At 43.6% G+C, this 24,046-nt stretch overlaps 1 long non-coding RNA gene across 1 annotated transcript in view; it reads left to right on the forward strand.

Moving 5' to 3' along the window:
• Positions 1 to 3,293: 3,293 nt before the first annotated feature.
• LOC127488598 (uncharacterized) overlaps positions 3,294 to 24,046 on the forward strand; it is a 114,917-nt gene continuing 94,164 nt past the window's right edge. The window contains exons 1-2 of the long non-coding RNA XR_011386915.1: positions 3,294 to 4,579; positions 9,145 to 9,246. This is a non-coding gene — a long non-coding RNA (uncharacterized lncRNA). The remainder of the gene's footprint in view (positions 4,580 to 9,144; positions 9,247 to 24,046) is intronic.

Below are 24,046 nucleotides of genomic sequence, written 5' to 3' on the forward strand. Positions count from 1 at the left end.
AACTCCAGCTGTCTCCAGTGCAATCAGTTCCACTTACTCAATTCAGGGAGACCACTGGGCTCTATGTGGGTGCCCCTCTTTGCACCACGTACTCTCTGTAGGCAGAAAATTGGAGCAATCCTAAGGATTAGCTCATTTGTTTCCCATCTCTCAGGGATCCCTAACTTGAGATGACCAATGTTTTGAAAACATGTTTATCTCAGATGTTTTCTGTTGTTTAGTTGTTTCAGGCAGGAGAGTAAATTCAATTCCTTTGATTCAATCTTGGCTAGAAGAGAAGTCTGCTACATCCTGTATAATAAAAAAAATTGGTGCCTTTTCTCTAATTTTTTTTGCGGTGCTGAGGGGAGCTTAATTTCAGCCAACATCCATGATGGCTGTTGAGTAATGGCCAAACTCCTTAGTATGCATGCAAGGCTCCTGTGCACCTGTTATCTTTCCCACTGTCTGCCACAGTAGCAGTAGATGGATTCTGAAAGCAGAACTACAGTTCAAATCCTTCTAAATTGTTGCTTGATCTTAGGAAATTAGCTTCCCTAGAGCCATATCTAAGTGATAATAATAATACATACTTCCTGGAGTTGTTATGAACATTAAATGAAATATTATCTGTGAAGCTAGCCACAGTGTCTGGTATACAGTGAGTGTTCTATTGGCATTATTTATTACTATGATTATTCCTCAAATGCATCGTGTTCTGCTTCTCTGCCCCCTGGTCTTTAAACACGATTCTTCTTTTGTCTGGAAGTTGTCCTTCTCTTGCTCTACGAGTTTTTCACCTGCTAAGTTCTACTTATCTTTTCAGGTGCATGTCAAGCTTTATCTCACAAGGTGGACTTGTCCTGACTTCTGATCTTAGAAGGATGCTCTCCATGGTGCCTGTTAAGGCTTTTGTCATTATTTCTCTTCTATCTACGTGCAGATGTAGTAAAAGAGTATATGAACAAAGATGGGCTCAAAACTTGCATAGAATGATGGAAACAATGTTTACAAAACTCTATCATAGAATTTTGTCTGAATGGAATCAGTAGAAATCTAAAATTCCTAGACAGGAGGACACAGGGAGGACAGTGGTGGGGTGTTCAGGGCTACAGTGTGGCTGGTCACTGATGCCTGTTGAGCTGCTGTGGGTACTTCTGCACGTGGCTTCAGAGGGAATTTCTCCAGTTCAGTGGAAAGTAATGCTACTTGGCAAGAAAAAGAGCAAAGCTTGGCAATGAGATGAAAACAGCACAAGAAAATGAAAATCATGAGCCAAACAATGTGACAAAAGCTGCCTCCCCTGTCCTCACCCTGTGGCCCAGGCGCCCAGTGTTGATGGCTTTATCTCTGCACAGCTGGGATTTTAAGTAATGCCTGCCAATATTGACATTGCCCCATGTAAGGAAATGAAGGTGGATTGGTGAACAATCACTTTAAAAGTTAATTGTTGAAAACCTGCAGGTTAGAGCTCTTAAGCTGATGCCTGTTGGCTTGATGGCAATTTTGATGCTTGCTCTTTTTTCAAACTGTTTTTATTTTTTGTCTCCTTTGATTCTGATGATAGAAAGTAGGACTCTTTTAATTTTATTTCTTAAGGCAGATTAAGGGACTTCCTGATTGGATTTTCTGAGAAGTTATTTTCCTTCCTTCTCTCTTCTCTTCTAAAATATGGTATTTATTTTATTTGAAAGAGAAAAAGGCAAGAAGAGAAAGACAGGGGTGATTATGTATAATTTTTGTTTGAACCTATAAAAATGTACGGCAACCAATAGGACTTCTATAATTATTCATCCAATCAGCTTATGAATTTTTTGTTATTTTTTTACTTTTATTTAATGAATATAAATTTCCAAAGTACAGCTTATGGGTTACAATGGCTCCCCCCCCATAACTTCCATCCCACCCGCAACCCTCCCCTTTCCCTTTCCCTCCCCCCTTCCATTCACATCAAGATTCATTTTCAATTCTCTTTATATACAGAAGATCAGTTTAGCATATATTAAGTAAAGATTTCAACAGTTTGCACCCACATAGAAACACAAAGTGAAAAATACTGCTTGAGTTCTAGTTATAGCATTAAATCACAATGTACAACACATTAAAGACAGAGATCCTACATGAGGAGTAAGTGCAGAGTGACTCCTGTTGTTGACTTAACAAATTGACACTCTTGTTTATGGCCTCAGTAATCACCCTAGGCTCTTGTCATGAGTTGCCAAGGCTATGGAAGCCTTTTGAGTTCACCAACTCTGATCATATTTAGACAAGGTCGTAGTCAAAGGAATTTTTTGTTATTGTTGACTGGATTGCTAAGCCTATTTGGTCAAATGTATGCCTTGGTAACTCCAAGCTAAAAAAAAAAAATCTGTGTATCCATGTTCATGATAAAATAAAGGAATTGTATGTTGGCTCTTAAACTCCTGTCATGGTGGGCTTGAGACACCTGTGTTAGCAAATGGATACCAGGGGCTCATGGCAATTGCATCTTGGCCTCGGAGATGAGCAAATAACCATGGGAATGAGAGCACAGAGGTGATCATCAGAGAGTGGTTTATGACAGAGAACCATCCTCTGGTTCAATCCTCAGATGGCCACAATGTCTGGGGCTGGGCCAGGCCAAAGCTGGTAGCTTCCTCTGGATCTCCCACAGGGGTCCTCTGCTGCCCTCTCAGGCATACCAGCAGGGAGCTGGATCGAAAGTGGAGCATCCAGGACCCAAACCAGAACCCATATGAGATGTTGGTGTTGCAGGTGGTAGTTTAACCCACTAAGCCACCATGCCAGCTGAGTAGTTTAAAACAAATGGTGGACCAAAACAAAGGAATATATGGGAGGAATTCTACAGATGCTTAAAAATCTATGTCAGGGAGCCTGTGCTGTGGCACAGCAGGTAAAGCCACCACCTGTAGTACCAGCTTACCACATGGGCCTAGGTTCAAGCCCCAGCTGCTCCACTTCCAATCCAGCTCTCTGCTATGGCCTGGGAAAGCAGTGGAAGATGGCCCAAGTCCTTGGATCCCTGTATCCATGTGGGAGACCTGGAAGAAGCTCCTGGCTCCTGGCTTTGAATCTATCCAGCTCTGGCCATTGCGGCCATTTGGGGAGTGAACAAGCAGATGGACAACTCTCCCTCTCTCTCTTCTCTCTCTCTCTCTCTCTCTCTCTCTCTCTCTCTCTCTCTCTCCTCTCTCCTCTCTCCTCTCTGCCTCTCAAACAAATAAATGCATCTTTAAAAAAAATCTATGCCAGGCTCCACTTTTCTCCTTTCTTCTTTTGTCAAACACATCAGTCTTATTTTTAGCCCAACTCTATTCACCAGTGGTAGTACAGAGACATCTTTTAATCTATTTTTTAATTTCTTTGAGAGAGATAGATAGGTATCTCCCATATACTGATTCACTTTCTAAATGCCTACAATATCTGGGGCTGGGCTAAGCCAAAGCCAGAAGCTAGAAATCCAATCTATATCTCCCACATAGGTAGCAGGGACCCAAGTTTTTGAGCTATCACCTGTTGCCTGCTTCTAGTCCTGTGGCCTGTCTACACACACGTTTGAGAATCTTGGTAAATGAATTTGTTACCATTCTTGAGCCCTCCTGAAGCCCCTGTTGGCTGTGTTAGGAGATCCCGCATGGCTGAGTCACTGGCCCTGTGAACAGGACTTGGCCAGCATTCCCTCCTCCGGGGCCAGTTCTCCAGGGAGGTCCCTGAACGAGTCAGAGATGGTAGACCTCTGTGTTGTAGAAAACATGTTTCTAGCCTTCAGATTAGAGGCTGTGCGGACATTGATGACCAACCCATAATCTCCCTTCCTCCCTCTCCTCTCAGGTCTTAGGCTGCAGGGAATGACAATAGGGGAATTTTCGGACTTCTTATTTGGGGCAGGAAACTGAACCCTGGCATGAATTTTCGTCTATCAGTAAATTTCCATTTACTGATGAGCTGATCACAGACTAGCCGTGGGCATGTTTTCAAACTTAATGAAGAAAAGACAATTCCTGCCACAAGAGCTCTTCATTTAACTGACAGCATCAATCAAGAGGTACTCTGAGCTCCTGGTTGCTCAAGCAATGAAACCTTTCTTCCAAACACAAGAGAGGCAGGAGAGGCAGCCCATGGGGGCAGGGAAGGAGAGAGAAATCTCTAGTTCATCTCAGCAGTTTCCTTTTTTGCCTCACTTTGGGCCTTGTTAAAGGCATGAGGGAAACCAGAAGAGTAAAAATTGGTGGCAAATAAGTGTCATGGAAAGAAGAGCTGGAAGGGAGTTTTCATCTCCACTCCTATCTCTAGGGAGAATGATGCATGACATTGGTCTTGAACTTGAAGGTGTTTGTTTTCACTGCTTATGGTGGGGGCCAGCATCAGGGAGATTCTGCTTCTAGAATTTCACCATCTTGTCTATTTATAACACGAAAATAGAATTCAGATCCAAAGCCTGTCTTGAAGCAGGTATATTTCGACTCTTTTGTTGTTGCTGTTGGGAAACCTCTCTCTCCTCCAAAGGAAATCCACTCCTTCTATAAGAGCCAATCAAACAGACAAGCGTATGAAAAAGAGAAATGGGATTTGATCACTTGGAGATGCACAGGAGGATGAGGTAGGTGTTTGTGTTTCTTGGGGTACAAAACCCCAGTGGCCAAGAAGCTTCTCCAAGAAATCATGGATCTGGTTTAACATCCTCCAGCTAAGAACAGAAAGGCCAGGGAACTTAACAAAGATAGTCCTGGTGGAAGCGGACTCTGGTTCTCCTTCCCCCTCAACTTGGGGAACCTGCTTTGTGCACCAGCGACACACACGGAGGAAGAACATGCTGTGCATGGGTGTTCTGACCATCATTGAGAAGGTGTACCTTACAGATCCCCAGGATGTTCTACTTCTTTCCCTTGCTTCTCCAGCAACAGTGTTTCTCTTATCCCAAAGGAACTCATGTATCTGTGGCAGAGGAGTTTCGTATTCTGTTTTCCAGGAGCATGATTTACACACAGTGGCCAGAAAGCTGCAGGCTATCCTCCCCATGATCTTATCCAAAAGGCTAAGAACGATAACAAGTCATCCCTGTTACCTCCATCTCCTTCTTCTTTCTCAATCAGTCCATCACCCAGATCTGTTGACTTCCCACTCAAATAACTTGGATCAGTCTACTTAGCACCATCTTTATCTGAATACTCTTGTCCACAACACCATAATTTTACTGGAGCTGACAACAGCCTCTTGTCTTACTTGAATTCATGCTTCACTCACATCCAGGATGATGTTTTTGAGTTGCCACTCTGAGTCTGCTACTTCCTTTACCAGCTGAAAACCCTGCAGTGGCTTCCCATCACCTTTAAGGTGGAGATCCCAAGCTTCAGCCTTCTTGTTACTGCATGATCAGGAACTAGCCCATCTCTCAAGCCCAGCCTCACTTCTCCTCTTGCTTTCTGCCCTCCAGCTGCACCAACACCCTAGCTATGCGTATCTCTGATGGGGACAATAGATGCGCTGGTCTAACTCTCTAGAATTCTTCCCCGACTCCTTCTCACTAGGTTACATCTTCTCAACCTCAACTCTCCATTCTCTCTTCAGGAAATCTTCTTGTCCTGCTAACTCAATTATGTTCCCTTACTGTAAGCTCTTTTGGCACTGTGGCTCCTCGCATGCGATACACAGTAGTAATTTCACATTTCTTTATGTGCTCACTATCTAGCTTCCTGGTGAGCCTGTCAACTCCATGGGGTGCAGACCATGTTTATTTTTACCCTTCCATGTGTATCCTTTAGCATGGTGCCCTTTGTACAGCAGGGACTGAATATATAATTCATGAATGAATGATAAATATATTAATCAGCCTTTGTATTAGTATAACAAAATGCCAGAGACAACTAGCAAAGAAAACCAGTATATTTATCTCACAGTTTCGGATACAAGTCCAGGATTTCATGATCCTATTAGTTTGGCCTCTGCTGAGGGCAGCAGATGGGATGTCAGAGAGTGTAGAGGAAGGACCACATGGTGATCCAGGAAGCAGAGAGAGAGAAAGTTGGGCTCAAACTCAGGCTTCTATAACAACACTCTTGCAAGGGCATGCCTCCAATGACCTCAGGACCTCCCGCTAAGCCCTGCCTCCTAAAGGTTCATTACATCACCATCCCCCAGTACCATTGCCCTGGGGACCAAGCCTTTAACACATGGGCCTGTGGGAGACCTTCAACACCCCAACTACCATCCATGTCATTGCCATGAATGAATGACTGCAGAGTGGAGTAAAAGGGCTTTGCTGGGTGGTTCCTTTAGAGATTTTGCTTCAGGGACAAAAAGCTTTTTTGACATCAGCTTCTTTCATGTGACCTGAGCAAGCGCCCAGAACAAACCTCCAGGATCCTCACTGTCATCCCTACCTCAGGTAGCAGTGGGATGGGCACCTTCCCCTGTGCCACTGGGGACAAGGTCTCCTCTCTGTGTTTCTCAGGGGACAGCCCTTCTATGAGCAGTTCTTCTATCCTTATCCCAGCTGCCTGTAAAGAACTGGGTTAGGGAAAACTCTTCACATTTACCACACAGTCAAGAGTGAGTGTGAACCACCCCTTTGCTGGAGACAGGAGGGTGGGAACGGCAGATGCATGTCACTGTCTGCATCCTCACCTAATTTTCACACACTTTGTCCACTAGTCCATCTTCTAAAATGCCATCACTGCTTCTTTCTCAGTTGTGACCTTTGCTTTTGGCCACTATATGGACAGCAGAGCATCCCTGATAGTCCAAAATGATTTTGAGCCTTAATTTGGTTATTCCCAACCAAATCTCGAGTCCCACTCACTATGTTCGAGAAAGGCAAAGATAACGCAGGTCACCTAATAAGTGACCTGTGGTACGGAAGGGTAATGGATAGCTCTGGACTGAGGGTAGCACCGGGCTCCTGTTTCTTTAGCACATATGTCTAGGTGTCCAAGCTCTGTAGCTGAAACAGAAGGATTCTTGCTCCCCAGAACGCTGAGGCCTAAGGCAGGGCTAGTCCTTGTTCTCACACTGCAGTTATGCCCAAAACCCAAGCCTGGGCTGTCACCAGTGCCATCCCCTGGGTCCCCACCAGAGTACCTCTCAAAGCTCATCACCACTGGTTTGAAAGGGAAGTTGCCCAAGCTGGAGCTCTCAGCAGCACCTCCATGGCCCTGGAGTTCTTGGTGGTTGGCAGAGTCAGATGCCACTGGCCAAGTCCCCATTAGCCCCCTGGACTGGAATCTTCAGTCAAGAGGATTTGGCCTGGAAGTAGGAGGCGGCCATGGTTCCTCTCCGTGGCTGGCTGTGGTCTTTCCAGCTCTCTGCTTTGGGGATGCAGGCGAGAGCAGCCTGGATAGGTTGACTTTGAGCTAGCTCTTCCCTCCCCAAGGTCTGCCATGAGACATTTGCCTGCTGATTATTTGTGTGGCCCTCCATTTTTTCCTCACTGCTCTGCTCAGTGGCCAGTCCGTAACTTATCTCGTTCTCAGTTGCACGCTTAGCATGAATGATTTTTACATCCTCAAAGCACTCCTGAACACATGTCCAAATTCTGAGCATCTCCCTGAGGATCCTGCGGGGAGCTGCAGTATCACAGTAATTTACACTTGTCACGGGGCCCCGTGCACATCAGCAGCCCTGTCCTGCAGCCAGCGGCACGTGGGAGATGTTCTTCAGAGGTGGTATCTCCCACTCATGGTGTCTCCTTGCTATCTTTCTTACTTGCACTTAAATACACTGAGTGGAAAAGTTGAATGAGAATTTATTTAAACATGTTAAAATTCCTTTAAAAAAAACTTAGAGCTTTAGTGTTAGTTATACATTACTTGTGAGTTCTTCCCAAATAATTCAGAAACACTGGCAAGGATATGGTCTTGATGGGAGAAGCCCAGCGAAGTCTCTCAGTGACGCCTTCACTGGCTGCCTGGCTGGTCCTAGTCTCTTGGGGCAATGGCGCCTACTATGTGGAGGTGACCATGGGTCACTCTTGCTGCCAGTCAAGGGAATTCTCATTGAGTCTTCTTGAACCGTGCTCCAGTGGGTGGGACTTCCTGGGTCACCTGATGTATTTGAATCCTGAACTTCCAAGGTTGGGAATGGAAGGGCAGTTTGCTATAGGAGGTGAGACTGGTCTTACAGCTTGTCCTTCAGGGGCCACCTTCCCGTGGCAGACTTCACACGTCCCTGCTGTGCGCTCGTGGAGACTGAGCTCCACTGAGCACAGTCCAGTTCCTCTCCTCACTTCCTCCTTGAGCTTGTGGTTCTCATCGCTTGGCAGCACCATCCTCTCCCTGCTACCCTGAAAGCTACTGTGAGACAATCGTGGTGGCGCTGGTGGGTGGGAGATGCTGTGCTTTGCTCCAGCCTCCATTCTAGTTTGGAAGAGAGAGTAAATGCTGCCGCACGCTCTGGCTGTTTTTAGTGCCCCTTCCAGGGGACAAACATATCCAGGTTAGCAGTTGAACCCGTAGCTGTGAAAAGCAGCCGCTGTGGCTTTTGAGGGGCTCAGAGGACAGGGTGATAGAGTGTGGGGACTCTGTGAGTCTCCAGTAGGGCTGCCTTCTCTGGCTCAACACACCTAGTCATTCCTCCACACCCACCTGCCTACCCCCTCCACTCCCACCATGGAATACCCCTGGGGACTGGCTCTTAGAATTTATGGAGACAGTGACTCAGTATCCTTTAAGTCTTTGGCAAGGGCAGGGGCTTTGATGTCACCTCCTCACCCCCAGCAGTCCTGCCCGGCTGATCCCTAGAGCAGCAAAGAAATCCCACCTTTGAAGATGGGCCCTGGTCAGTTGCGAATCCCCCAAACAGGTGCTTCTGGCCATCAAAGTCTTGAAGCAGTTAAACTTGCTTTCACCTTTGTTGCAGTTCCCTTAAAAGAAAATAGAGAGATCTTCGAAAGGTGGAAGGGGCGGCAGGCCAGAAACGTAAAGTGTGTGCAATCACTCAGATACAAGTGGCACCACTAAAAATTGCCTTCATATATCAGCTTATGGTTTACACACTCTGGCAGAAAGGACACTAAGAGGTCAGCAGGAAAAAAATGTATGTGTCAGGCCCGGAGCTGTGGCTCCAAAGGTGGTGAGAAGACACAAGCTGGGATGGGTTCTGGAGGGACCGGCTAAGTGCTGGACGTGGCAGCCTTCTGTTTTTCACTCTTTATTTGGTTTTATTTTGAAGGAAGTTGCCTGCAAACGTCAGCAGAGCGGCTGAGGTATAGACTTGGAGTAACCTCTCCCACCGACCCCCGGTGACAAGACGGATAGTTCCATTCATCTGCGGGTGAGCAGCGGAGGCGCCTGCATTTTTCCCCCTCCTGCTTGGATTCAGGATGTATTTGTTTGTAGAGAGGGATGTCACGCGCGTGAACGCACAGCTCCGTCATGTGCCTGCGGTGAAGTCAGAAGAGGGGAGAGGACACCAGCCGGGCAGGGAGGCGGCGTGGGGAAAGGGCAAGCTGCACTCTGGGGGCTGTGAGGGATGCCAGCTCAGATCCAGAAACAAATCTCCAACCACATGCTAATGGGGACTGTGCCTTCCAAGCAGAGGGATCGGCAAATGTGCCACCAATTAATCAGGCACCCTTGGAGTCGCCGTCGTCTGGTGAGAAAGTCTGGGGGGCACCTTCGCATCCTCTGCCCCTCCTGTCCCGCCTCCCAGAAGAGAAGGGTCGGGGCACACCGTGGGGCTCTCCGAGTTTTCTTTAAGAGTGACCCTTCCCCCCCGTTACTTTATTAACCGTGTAACATTTTAAGGTTGTTTTTTCCTCTCTGTCTCCTCTAGCAAGTCTCTATTGATCACTGTTTACAGTTATAATCCCTTTCAAATTTATCATCCATGACTAACACCGCACGTATTGATCAGGGCTGACGGATGTCCCTCTATAGCTCAGAGCCGCCGTGAGCCTGGCCACTGAAATACAGTAAGGATGGAGTGCGGTGGAAATAGCCATTTTCCCTCTCTCCTGATTTTCTTCTGGTAGCTTTCCACTCCCCCTTTCCTTCCTGGCTGAAATGACTGCTTTCCTACAGGTGCTGAAGAAGGGCTTTGTAGATTTTAAAGGGAATTTCTTTCTCCCACGGAAACCTTTTGGGAGGGGAAGCAAGTGCTCCTGGATGGCAGCTTGGGGGGTCACCCACAGGTCCTAAAGCAGTTGGGATTTACAAGGGATATGGCATGTCCTAGCCTAAAGCGTCAAGTAACAAAGGCGTAAGAGCTAGAATCTCAGGGACCAATTACATGTCTCTTGTGACTAAGGACAGGGTGTCTGAAATCTGGACTAAAAATGGAATCATTTGTCAGTATTTCCAATTTTGGGGGAGGGGGCATTTATTGCTTCCTTTCTACAACATCTTCTTTGCTTGTTTTGGGCCAAAGGCAAGTGACAGCCAGGCTCTAACGCTGTGAACTCATTTGTTTCCCCCGAGCCACACTGCTTGGGCTTCTTATCTTGGGACACTCTTGTGCCCAGCTTGTCCTGCATGTGTATATAGGGCACTTGTGCCACCGCCCACCAGGTTGGCACTGAGTTGTGGAGAGCCCTGGGCCTTACCTTCAGCCAGGACCCCCATGGGCAGGCAGCCTCACCAGTCCTGAGTTCAGCGGCTTCATCTGTGCGGTGGAAACAGTAACTCTTTCCTTGCTGACTAAACTAGGAGGTGAGCGGGATACAGCGAGAGGGCTTCAAGAACCGCAAAGAACCATAGAAACCAAGACCCTAGAAACCAAGACTGTGCGATTATGACCCTGGAAGGCTCCCTCCACCCTGAGGACATCTGATGACCCTGCAAAGGGTTTCTTATGCTCCCAGGAATGTCAGCAGTGGGCCCAAGACTTGGACAAAGCCTTGCAGTACTCATTGGGCATTTAGACATCTTGGGGCTTCACCCTTTCGTTTTGTATTTGAGGAAACTGCCAAGGCCTAAGCATTTGGAGTAACTGGTTCCAGGTCCCACAGTGAGAGAGAGAGAAGCCCCCCCGCCCAAGAACTCACTTTTCTGACTCTTACACAGAGTCTTTTCCTTCTCTCCCCTTGGCACTCACCTCTTATCCCTCTCTACCCCTGCATCCTAGGTTTAGGGGTACAGACCCTGAACCCCTTTGCTCTTGGAGCTCACATTGCTTTGCAAAACCAATTTCCAAGAAACTCAAAGGTTTCTCCACTACAGAAAAATTCACATTAAAAAGCCAATTTTCTTTCCAGAGAGAAAAAAAGGGGGAGGCATGTTGGGCTCCTAGGGGAGGGCACATTGACATACCTAGTGTGCCATTCTGTCATGCTGTAGCGCGTTTGAATAGCTATTTAGTTGACGCAGATGTAAATGATATTTTGTCCTCCCTCATGGAATCAGCCCCTACTATTGACAATAATTTGATGGGATGTTTTTTGCCTCTCCACTTATCTATTTTCCAAGTTTTCATGGTCTGTTTGTAATAGTGTTTTTAGTTCTTTGCATTACTTTAAATTAAGTTTCTCATATGGGTCTTATTACACCTGAATACTGTTCAGTTATTTGATGACATAGTTGTAAATCCACAGTGAAAAGATCTTTAATAATCAGTTGGCATTTATGTAATGCACCACCCATCTTATTAAATCTGCTCCATAGATTCAGGAGGACGCTTTATTGTATTTTAGCATTGGAGTAGTGAAGCTATAGTTATGCTTGAGAAGGCACTTTCATTATCAACTCCTGTTTTTAGGCACTTATAATTTTCTCAAGTAGCACATTTATTTCAATGTGCAATCATTTTCTGTTCTCTTCTCCCTCCCTCTCTCAATTTGTACCATTTTTTCCCCTCATTTTTAAAAAGTTTAATATGGAAAAACATCTCAAACTTTAGGGGGAAAAGCTGTGTCAGTGACTGAGAATAGCTGAGCAAGGCTGCCGGGTGCCTGGAAATGCAGAGTCTTGTTCCCTGGCATCCACCAAGTGGATGCAAATGCTGCTGGCCGCAGGATCACGCTCTAGCAACTTGGAGGAATGCTCTCCCAAGGGCTTTCAAGTGCATCTTGCCGCCTGGGTTTAAGCACTCTCTAGCCGCTGCCAGTGGTAGGAAAGTGAGGAGTGGGACATGCGCAGTAGGTTAGGATGCAGACCCACCCCCAGCTCCTCACCTGATGCTTTCCTGTTGCGGCTCACTTGTGGTAGACGTGTGTGAGCCAGGCTCCGTGGCTACATTGTTTGCACAGGGTGCTCTTCCGTTGCCTACTCTTTGCCTGGTGAATGTTGACTCACACTTCAGATCTCCTCAGAGACCCTGCTGTGACCGTGGAGGGCAAGTCTGGTTGCTTTGTGCTGTCTCTTGCAGCACAGGTTCCTTGGCTTCAGCACGCGTCTCACAGCTACCTTGTGTTATCTTCAGTGGTGAGCTGGAGGTGGCGTAGGCTGTCTCAGAAGATGTGACTGTGCACATCTCTTGCCAACTCGGTGTCCAGTCACATCACCTTGAGAGCTTGAGAACAGTCGTGGTGGGAGTTTTTATACAAAAGAAATGGGCAAAAGCTAAAAATAAGAGTCTTCTCTTTCTCCACAGAGAGCTGACTCTGAAACATTCGCCAGCACACCCTTTATGTGGTGGTGAGAAACTAAAGTGAAACTGTAAACACAAGAACAGGGAATTTGTGATTTTGATCTGTATTATATCCCTATCACAGTGTCTGACATGTACTAAGAGGCCAAAGAACTGCATTAAAAAGGAGGTTTGAGAATGGACAAAGTCTTATTCAAGCAAAGAGACTGGATCATTCAAAGGATCTTGACTGTACAAGAACAAGTTTCTTTATGATTTACCTCTAAGAGGGGTTCATCCTATATTTAGATCTAGTTTCCTAAGAAAAATAAGATTCTTGGGGGTATATTTGGTTCTGTTGGTGAAAGGACCCATCAGGTACCCTTGAAACTATTTGGGCAGGTGCAGTGAGGATGACTGTGTGTAGGCTAAGGAAGAAGACGTATGATGCTCTCTGCCTCATTTAAATTGATTTTATTAGCCAAGTTCACTTGTGATCTGCTAGATAGTTGGATTTAGTGCTCCTGATTCCTGAGAGAAGGATGGTTTTTACTTTCACATTCTCATTATGCTGCAACTTAGGCAGTCACTATCACTTCAGAACTTAACCCTGTCATCTAGGAAAATAGATTCATGAGCTTCAAGTCAGAGATGCTTGGGTTCTGCCATAGCAGCTTTGGAAACTGCACAAGTGTTACAACTCTGCCACATCTTCACCAACACTCACTATTGGAGTGTGTGTATGTCTATATGTCTCTGTGTGTGTGTGTATGTGTGTGTGTGTGTTTATCTTTGATAGTAGCCATCCTAAATGGGTATAAGGTGATTTATTGTGGTTTTGATTTTCATTTTTCTAGTTATTAATCATGTTGAGCATCTTTTCCTATGTTTATTGGTCATTTGCATATCATCTTTGAAGAAACATATGTTCAAGTCCTTTCCCATGTTTTAATTGGGTTATTTTTATTGCTATTGTTGAATTGTAGGCATTGTTTCTATATTATATATATTATCCCTATATTAGACATATGATTTACAAATATTTTTCTTACTCTGTTGACTGTATCCTTTGATGCACTGAAGTTTTAAAAAAGGGGGCTGGTGCAGTGGCATAGTAGGCTGAGCCTCAGGCTGTGGTGCTAGTGTCCCATATAGGGTGCTGGTTCAAGTCCTGGCTGCTCCACTTCCAATCTAGTTTCCTGCCAATGGCCTGGCAAAGTGGTGAAAGATGGCCCAAGTGCTTGGGTCCCTGCACTCATGTAGGAGACCTAGAAGAAGCTCGTGGCTCCTGGCTTCAGATGGGTTCAGCTCTGGCCATTGCAGCCATTTGGGGAGTGAAGATGGAAGATTCTCTCTCTCTCTCTCTCTCTCTCTTTCCTCTCTGTCTATAACTCTACATCTCAACTAAGTAAAATATTTAAAAATTTTTTTTAAATTATATATTTATTTATTGGAAAGGTAGAGTGAAACACAAAGAGAGGGAGAAAGAGAAGAAGAGAGAGGAAGAAAGAGGAAGAGGGAGGGAGAGGGAAAACGAGAGAGAGAGAGAGAGAGAGAGAGAGGACGGGGGGGGGGGAGGATCTTTCATCTGCTGATTTTGCTGCAGTGGCTGGGGAGGGACCAGGCTGAAGCCAGCATCCTGGAACTCATCTGAGTCTCCCACATAGTTGGCAGGGGCCCAGGCATTTGGGCCATCCTCTGCTGCTTTCTCAGGCATGTTTAGCAAGGAGCTGAATTCAAAGTGGAGCAAACTGACACTGAAATATGGGATACTGGCATCACAAGCAGTGGCTTAACTGTGCTACAACTCCAGGCTCAGAAGTTTTTGATGTATTCTGATTTATCTATTTTCATTTTTATTGTATATAATTTTGGTATCATAGTCGTGGAATTGTTGCCAAATCTAATATCATGTGGCTTTTTGTTCACGTTCTCTTCTAACAGTTTTATATTTTTGGTCATACATTTAGGTCTTTGATCCATTTTGAATTAAATTTTATATATGGAGTAAAGAAAGGGTCCAACTTCATTCTTTTGCATGTGGGTGTCTAATGTTCTCAACACCACTTGCTGAAGAGACTATCCTTTTTTCAATGAATGGTTTGTATCTTTTTCAAAAATGATTTGACCATATCTGCAAAAATTATTTCTGAGTCTTCTGTCTATTCCATTGGTCTATATGTCTGTCTTTGTGTCAGTACTACACCATTTTGATTACTGTAACTTAATAAATTTTAAAACCAGAGCATGTTACCTCCAAATTTATGCTTCTTTTACAATATTGTTTAGGCTAGTCAGGGTATTTTGATACCAAATGAATTTTACGATGGGTTTTATATTTCTTTTTAAAAATGCTGCTAAGATTTTGATGGAGATTATATTTAATTGTAGATTACGATGATTACGATAGGTAATATTGACCTTTTTATTTTACGCTGTTTCAACCCATGACCATGAATATTTTTCCACTTCTTTTTCTCTTCAAAATCTTTTGAAGAGATTTTATAGTTTTCAGTGTATAAGTATTTGTCTCCCTAGTTAAGCTTATTCCTAAGTGTTTTATTCTTTTTGATACTACTACAAAAAGAATGTTTTCTTGATTTACTATGTTTAATAGCCTCAAATTTGTCCATCAGCAGCAGCATGCGTAAATAAAAAGGTATTTCCTATGCAGTCACAAAAGATAAAGAGCAAAGGAATTTAAACACAGAATATATATGATGTCATTTCACTTAACAAAGATTTTTTAAAAAAGTGAAATCAACCTTTTATGTTGGAAGTTAGAGTTGTTATCTTTGGGGAGAGGAAGATTGTGTTGTGAGTGGGAATGTGTTAGTTTTCTCCTGCCACTCTGCCAAATGATCACAAACTGAGTGGCTTCATGCAATCAACTTTATTGACTTATGATTCTACACATCTGAAGTCTCTTGGGGTTGCCCTGGGCTAAGGTTAAGGTGTTTTTGGAAGCTCTAGTGGAGACTCTGTTTCCTTGCTTTTCCAGCCTCTGGAACTCTCCTGGGCTCATGATCTTGCTCACCGTTTTCAAAGCCCCGGTACTGGGGCCAAGTCCCTCCTGTGCTGCCGTTCGTCTGGTTCTTCCCTCTCTATTCGCATTTTCCTTTTCCATCTTTAAGGGCCTTTGTGATTACATTGAGTCCACCTGAGTGATCCAGGGTGTTTGTTCTACCTTAAGGTCATCTGATTAGTGGCCATGTGTCATATGTCAATGTAGTATTATTTGCAGATCACAGATGCTGGGGAGTAGGAGGTGGACATCTTATGGGGTAGTCCATGAGGGTTCAATTCCTCTTTTCTTCTTTATTGAAAATGATCTGTATTGGCCATTATTTATGCTACCAGACTTTTTTTCCCCCTACTACTAACTCTGAGTTACCCTTTATCTTTTTCTGAGAAATATAAGTTTGGCAGTTGAGTAGGCAAATAAATGTGTTCTGTGTCAGAGACAGAAAATGGTGGCACTTTCTATTCTGCCATGAGTATATTGATGCAATCTGAGTGTGATCACAAAGTGGAGACACCAGGCTCAGTCTCCTTTTGGAGATGTCAAGGAGAATTCTCCTAGCTTCCAAGGTGCATTGCACCTGGGACCTTCCTGTTCACCAAATGTCCAGAAAGAATTTTGTGTTTCTCACCCCAAAACATACAAAGTGAATTGATTGCCCAAGGTTCTGTAATCTGGCATTGACTCTTAATTTTGTTTTAATCATTTAAGTTAAATAACATCTCAAAAGCCAAATTTACCCCATTCTCATTGTAGCTGTGAGAATAAAGTACAGCATGCTCAGCTTTCCAGTGATGTCTTTGTTCCCTCACCTGTTGGTGCAGATTCTCCTTAGATCACGTGGTGAAGGTGCGCCATGATTCCTACATGTCAAACACACATCCGCGTATGATGGCACATATGACAAGTAGAGAAAGATCAGATAAATCACAAGGACAAATGAGTTCAGAGTGTGTTCTTTCCCTCTAGTGTGCGTAGATTTCTTTCCTAACAGTTCTGATGGAGAAGAAAGATCACCAAAACTTGAGTTGGCTAGTTTATTTCCTAGACTAACCTCCCCTTTTCTGCCCATTATTTTATATTTCTGCCAGCGAAGTTTTAGTCTTTGGCTAGATGGCAATAACTGTTATGGGGAATTTTTTAAAGGTTTATTTATTTATTTAGAAAGTCAAAGTCACAGAGAGAGAGAGAGAGAGAGAGATCTTCCATCTGCTGGTTCACTCCCAAGATGGCTGCCACAGTTGGATCTAGGGCCAACAGTAGGAATCAGAAGCTCCATCCAGGTCTCCCACATGGGTGGCACTGGGCCAAACATTTGGAGCATCTTCCGCTGCATTTCCTAGGCCATTCAGCAAGGAGCTAATCAGAAGTGCACCAGCTGGGGCATGAATAGATGCCAGCTTTGCAGGCAGTGGCTTTACCTGTATGCCCCAACATCGGCCCTATGGGGGAACCTTTCTACCCACATCTGGCAGGATCTGCCCAGCTGAACCTTTGAGTTTGATTCACTTCTCCTCCCCCTCCTCCCTTTATTTCTGTGGATCCCAGGCTCATTCCTATAAGGAACGCTGTTTCTCAACTCATCTCCTCCCTCTGAGGTGCTATGGGAGGACTTTAATGCTGCTCAATCCTGTGGCCCTGTGCACTGTTTCTGCTTTGCAGCCACAAGGTAAACCAATAGGTTGGAGTTGGTGTTGTCCCATAATTTTGCTATGTTTGCCTACATGGCAAGAAGGGGAAGCAAGGAGGATCTGCCAGCAGTGCTGTTGCAAACAGTTTATAAAAAACAGAAAACACATATTACACTGAGAAAGCTATGCTCTGTGTCTAGTGATATCCATAACCTTTTTACTGTCGATCCATCTGGATCATGCAAGTAAGTGAGTTGAGTCTAGTGGCTCTTAAAAACCTAATGATCTCTTTTAGTATCAGGAATCTGGGTCAGTAAAACTCTGATTTTACTGTTAAGTAAATTAGAGATCAAATATTAGTGTGATTGAATAGTGGTTCTCAAGTTCTATGACTTAATTGTCACCTGCAGAGCTTGTTAAAATCCAGATGGTTGACTACTGATATCCACCGTCAGAGTTTCTTATTCAGGTCCAAGTTGATGCTGAAGCTGCTTGTCTGTGTAGCACACTTTGAGCCCAGGACTGGATGTACCAGTCGCAGACAGGCATAGATTCAAGGTGAAGTCGTCGTGCTCTGGAAGGGGTGAGATTTCATCTCTTTAAGGCTCTCAAAGAGTTCCTATGAGGATTTGTGATTCTGTTAAGCAACAAGGATGTGTCTAATACAGAGTAACAGATCAATACATGGGTAGAGAATAAATCCTAAGCCAGAGGTGAAGATACGGACCAAAAGAATAAGCAAAAGGGGGAATTTCCCATTAATTTATAAAATTGAAACTAATCTTCCAGAATGAAGCCATCATTTCAATTCTATAATGTCAGGCTAGGAAAGGAGAAAGTAGCTAATTTGGGAACCAACGTGGTAAGAAATAAAGGCCAGATTTAAGAGAAATTGCACAAATCCACAAATACAGATTTAAGCCTATTTCCAGAATGAAACTGGAATTGGACTATTTGAATGTCAGAGGTATAAGTAGATCGATGCTAATCTTTACTCTCTACCATTTCTGAGCCTTCCCTGTGTCAAAGACATTCATGCTCCACTCCAGAGCTTATGCATCAATTGGAAGGTAGCTCTAAGTTTTTGGCAGAGTGCAAACTAAAAACCTGGACCAACAAAACTGACTGCAACAAACAAAACACTTCATGAATTATAAACAATGCTTACATTTAATTTTTTGCAGACATGACTTATAGTAAGGATATTTAGAGGTCAAGTGAAGAGAGAGTAGAAAATATGGCAGGTACATAAGTGCTAATATTGACACTAATGGTATTGAATTCACCTGAATGGTGAAAAGGGGACTGGGAAGGTATAGGCGAAACATGCCCTGCCCAAGGTAGGCTGTCCGACTGGATCCTCCATACAAACATAGAACCCTAAAGGCTGCCTTGTGAATGTGAAGGTAAATTAGAAAGAATGCAGGCAAGTGCAATGAGAATAACAATTTAACTCTGGTGATTGAATGAAGGGAGGAAGTATTCCCTGAGAATTAATAGCCAATGCCTAGCCCTCATGTGGGTCTGAGGTCAAGATTCATGCCACCTATATAATCCAAAATAAGTTCATGTAGGGAATTTGATTGAAAATGATTCTATGTTAATGAGAAGCTGGGTTGTCTTTCTACTGCATCTGGAAAAAAACTGCAACCACACCTAAAAATCTCAAAATATGAAGTTGCAAAGCCAACTAAAAGTTCTGTCAAAAACTATAAAATACACCAAGAAGCATGATAGTAAGAATAGAGACTGTACAAAAAAACTTAGAAAAGGCAGAATAAGGATTGTAAAATTTCAATTATTGAAATTATAAGACACACAAAATAGTCATATTTTCTATATTTGAAATATGAAAGGAAAGCCTTAAATATGAAAAAGGAACAAGAAACTATAAACAATGATCAAAATGATTTAATCAAAATGACCAGATTGAATTTCTAGAACTGAAAAGTGTCTTAATGAATCAGAAACCCAGTGGACAGATTAAAGAGCATGGCAGACAGAGCCAGACAGAGATTTAGTGGAGTAAAGGCGAAGTCAATGGCAACAACAATGGTAATAGTAAGTAACAAGTGGAGAATGCAGACTCGAGAGATCTGGGTGTACACTAGAGGGGTTAAGAGATAAGGAGGATGGAGTCGGAAGGTCTAACATATATCCATTCAGAGATTTGGACAGTTATTATAGGAAGAATGCAAATTTGTCAGTATATAAAATGCATCATTACTGGGAGTTTTTCTGAATGACTTAGCACAAATCCCCACAGTCAGGTAGCCAAACATATATCAAGCAGGATAAAAATAAATCCACACCTCTCCTGAAAACCTTCAAAAAATCAAAGACAAAAGAAGGATCTTAAAAGCAGCCAGAGACTGAGATAACACATTACCTACATAACATGGTACTTATACTTTTTACCAGCAACAGAATAATAGAATAATATAATCTACGTTCTGAAAGAAAATAGCTCAAGTTTGAGGTCTGTATTTAGAGTAAATTTTCAGTAATAAAGTATAAAAAAGAGAGTTTTCATACCAATATAAATAAACAAGAAACATGTTAATTAAAGGCTATCTTAGAGACGACCTTCAAATGATCTAGATGGAAGGCCTTGAAAGCAGAAAGTAATCATAAATAAAAATACTGGTTAACAGGTGAACAAAAACTAGGCAAAATGTACTCTATAAAAATAGCATATGATTTTTTGGGAGAAACAGAATAAAATGAAAATAATTAAGGATTGGACTGAGAATCAGAGTTAAAATGTTCTGTATTCTTGAAATTCTCAGGAAAAGAGCCACAATATTCATCATCTTTGGACTTTGATCTTTTACATCTCCTTTTATGTTAGAATCGCTAGGGTAACCACAGAAAGAAAAATATAGAGCAAATAGCACACAGTTTCCAAGTGAAGGAAATAGAATATGAACAAAAAATCCTTAATCTTAAAGAAGAGGATAGAAGAATATTTAAAAAGAGAAACAGAAAATAGCAGGGCAAAACAAAATATATGATAAGATGGTAGAAATAAATCTAATGTAAGATTAATCACTATCAATGTAAGTAAGCTAACTTCTCTGATCAAAACACAAAAGTGTCAGATTGGATTAAAAATTAAGCTAAATGCTCTTTCTAAAAGGTATACTTAAAACCTAAGGACAGGAAAGATTAAAAGACAAAATAGAAAAGATACCCCATGCAAATTCTAATAAAAATAAATCTGAGATTGCTATATTAATTCAGATAAAAGCATTACCAAAGATGAAGGTAGCACATTATAAAAAATGATTAGGAATACATTGCAAGTTTAAAATGTAACATATCTTTATAATCTCCGCAACAAAAACAGCCAGAATTTGAATAGTGAAGTCTATTATAATATTTGGGATTTTATCCTACCTCACTTAGTAACCGATGGATTAGAGGTATTTGAGCAACACATAAACATTTTGATTTAATAAACATCTGCAGAAGACTACAGCCAGTAACTGTTGAACACACATTCTCTCAAGAATATATGAAATGTTTGTGATGGTTCACTGTGTGCTGAGAAGATCTTAACTCATGTCAAAGGGTCATTACAGCACTGACAACACTCTCTAACTATATGCAATTATATATGTATAAATATATGTACATGTTTATAGGGCAGTTCTCTTTTTTTAAGATTCATTTATTTGAAAGGCATTGTTACAGAGAGAGAGAGAGGGAGAGACAGAGAGAGAGAGAGAGAAATTCCATCTGCTGGTTCATTCCCCAGATGGCAACAATGGATGGAGCTGGACTGATCCGAAGCCAGGATCCAGGAACTTTTTTCAGGTCCCAAGCACTTGGACTATCTTCTATTACTTTCTCAGGCACATTAGCAGGGAGCTGGATCAGAAGTGGAGCACCCAGGACTCGAATCGGTACCCATATGGGATGTGGCACTGCAGGTGGCAGCTTAACCTTAACCACAACGTCAGCCCCTAAAGCAATTATATTATAGAATAATAACATAGACAACTAGGAAACACCCATATGTTTGGAAGTTGGAAGATGGAGAAATACCATCGCCCCTTGATATCTGTAGGGAATTTCACTCTAGTACCCTTATACGTACCAAAATCCATGGATGCTGAAGTCTCTACCTAAAATGAGCCAACTTGCATATAACCCACTCACATCCTTCTGTATATTTTAAATCATCTCTAGATTTCCTATGGTACCTAATACATTATAAATGCTTTGTAAACAGATGTTATATTGTTTGGGGGATTATGAAGAGAAAAAAAACGTCTGTATGTTCACTACAGATGTAATATTTTTCCAAATATTTTTGATCCATGGTTGGTTCAGTCTGGGAATGTGGAATCCATGACTACAAAAGGCCAACTGTATTCATTCAGGGGAGTTGTGTGCCAAAGGAAAAATTACAAGGCATTTACAATTACATGGTAGTAATAATTTATGCATCAAAACCATGCGGCATAGTTAAGGTTGTACCTAGAGAGAAATTCATGGATTAAGTACTTATATCAGAAAAGAAGAAAAGCTCAAAATTAATGAACAAAGCATTCAATTTTAGAAGTCAGAAGAGCAGAACAGCATATACCCAAAGAAAATAGAAGTAACAAAGATAATGATAGAAGTGAATCGGATGGAAAACAAATATACAATAGGAAGACCAACAATGCACTCACAATGTGTAATATCTCTGGAAGGATTAGTTGATGAAACAGAAAAAAGGCAAAATAAGTGAGAAGCAAAAATGGAGACATAATTACAAATGCTTTAGATGAATTCGTCTGGGACAGCCTTATGTGATTTAGACACATGATGGCAGGCACTGACTGGACTGCTTTCTTCAAAGCTGGATTCTTGTTCAACTGTCACTGTGTTAAATGTAACATCCCAAGTGCAGACTGCTGAGCCTACATCTCAAATACAGGGAAGGGGCTGAGCCTTTATCTCAAATGCAGGGAATGTGCTGAGCCTTTATCCCAAATGCAGGGGAAGGTGCTGAGCCTTTATCCCAAGTGCGGGGGAAAGTGCTGAGCTCTCCAAGTGCTGCAGGAGAAATGCCGAGTGAACCCCAAGGGAAAAGAGCAGCCATTGTGGTGGGTGGAGGAAGGGACTTGATGGCTTCAGTGACTCAAGTCAGCGGGGAGGCTCCTGCGAGGCTCTGCACAATGAGAGGGAAAGGTAAACTCAAGAGCCTGGGCAGTTGAGTGAGTGAGGGAACTGGAACCCCAGGAACAGGGCATTATGGGCTGGCTGGAGAAGAGGTAATGGTTGAGCAAAGAAAGAAAGGCTGGTTCTGGGGCCAGCACCGTGGCTCACTTGGTTAATCCTCCACCCGCGGCTCCGGCATCCCATATGGGCTCCGGGTTCTAGTCCCAGTTGCTCCTCTTCCAGCCCAGCTCTCTGCTGTGGCCCGGGAAGGCATTGGAGGATGGCCCAGGTGCTTGGGCCCTGCACCCGCATGGGAGACCAGGAGGAAGCACCTGGCTCCTGGCTTTGGATCAGCGTGGTGCGCCGGCTGCAGCACGCCAGCCGTGGCAGCCATTTGGGGGGTGAACCAATGGAAAAGGAAGACCTTTCTCTTTGTCTCTCTCTCTCTCTCTCTCTCACACACAATCTAACTCTAGCTGTAAAAAAAAAAAAAAAAAGACTGGTTCTAAGGTAGGAATTTGCACTGCTGTCCAGAGCTAGGGGAATTGAATTCATCAGGCTGCCTGTGTCCGAGACCCTGGCTCTGACTGCTCTCGCTGGCCCCTGGTAATGCTCCCTGCCTGGCCAGCCGTGCTGTATCAGCAGGCCCTGGGAGCACCTCTGAGTCAGGGCACTCACAGCGCTTTCCCAGAGCAGCCTTTGGAAACTGGAAGGACTGGCCTCCGCACGCTTTCAACCCCTTCGACAGATTCCTTGACCGTCTGCTCCCTGTCTGCTCTCTCTTGTGCCCATTTTCCTTCTCCCCCTGCCCAAGCGTTCTCCTTTCTTCTCTGTCTCACCCCTTGCCTCATCACCCTCCTCTTTCTGTCACCCCCCAGACATTTGTTCAGTTGTTATCATGGTAGAGACGAGTAGGCAGCAACCTTTGCCTACAGAAGGCCGGGCTCTGAAGATTTTAGGCTTTGTGGGTTCTGGGACATGTGTCGCAGGTGTAGTGTGAAAGTGCTGTTGCACCAGGCAAAGTGGGTGTTATCTGTGTCCCGCTAAAATTGGCGGGCACAGAAATTTGAATTGGATAAATTTCAGTGATTGCAGAACCTTATACTTCCTTTCATGCTTGTCAACCATTTCAAATCCTAAAGGCCATTCTTGGCTCGCGGGCCCCACAAACAGGCGGTGGGCTGCTGGGCTGTAGTTTACTGTCCCTAGTGTGGAATCCTAAACAAAATGCAGTCTGAATGACAGCCCTGCCCTCCTGCGTCTCTGTCTTTAAGTGCATGAATGACACGACAGCCCCAGCTGAGGGTAGAAGTGGCAGGAGTGATGATGACAAATAGGAGGTGGTGTTTTTACTGCCCTTTAAAAGATGGGTGGGTTCAGACATCTATAATTAGACTGCCCTGTCGAGCCACTCCCAACTCTGGTTTCCTTCCCTAGCTGAAACCCTCAGGCACTGCACTCGTCTCTCTTTTTCATTAATTTAACTTTTTAAAGACCCAATTCTTTTTTATAAATACATATATATTTATAGATTTATTTATTTGAAAAGCAGGATTATGCAGAGGCAGAGAGAGAGAGAGAGAGAGAGAGAGAGATCTTCCATCCTCTGGTTCACTCCCCAGATGGCCAGAGCCAGGCTGATTCAGAGCCAGGAGCTTCTTCCAGGTCTCCCACGCAGGTGCAGGGGCCCAAGTTCTTGGGTCATCTTCTACTGCTTTCCCAGGCCATATAAGAGAGCCAGGTCAGAAGTGGAACAGCATAG

Source organism: Oryctolagus cuniculus, chromosome 2, assembly GCF_964237555.1.
Source record: "Oryctolagus cuniculus chromosome 2, mOryCun1.1, whole genome shotgun sequence".
NCBI lineage: Eukaryota > Metazoa > Chordata > Mammalia > Lagomorpha > Leporidae > Oryctolagus > Oryctolagus cuniculus.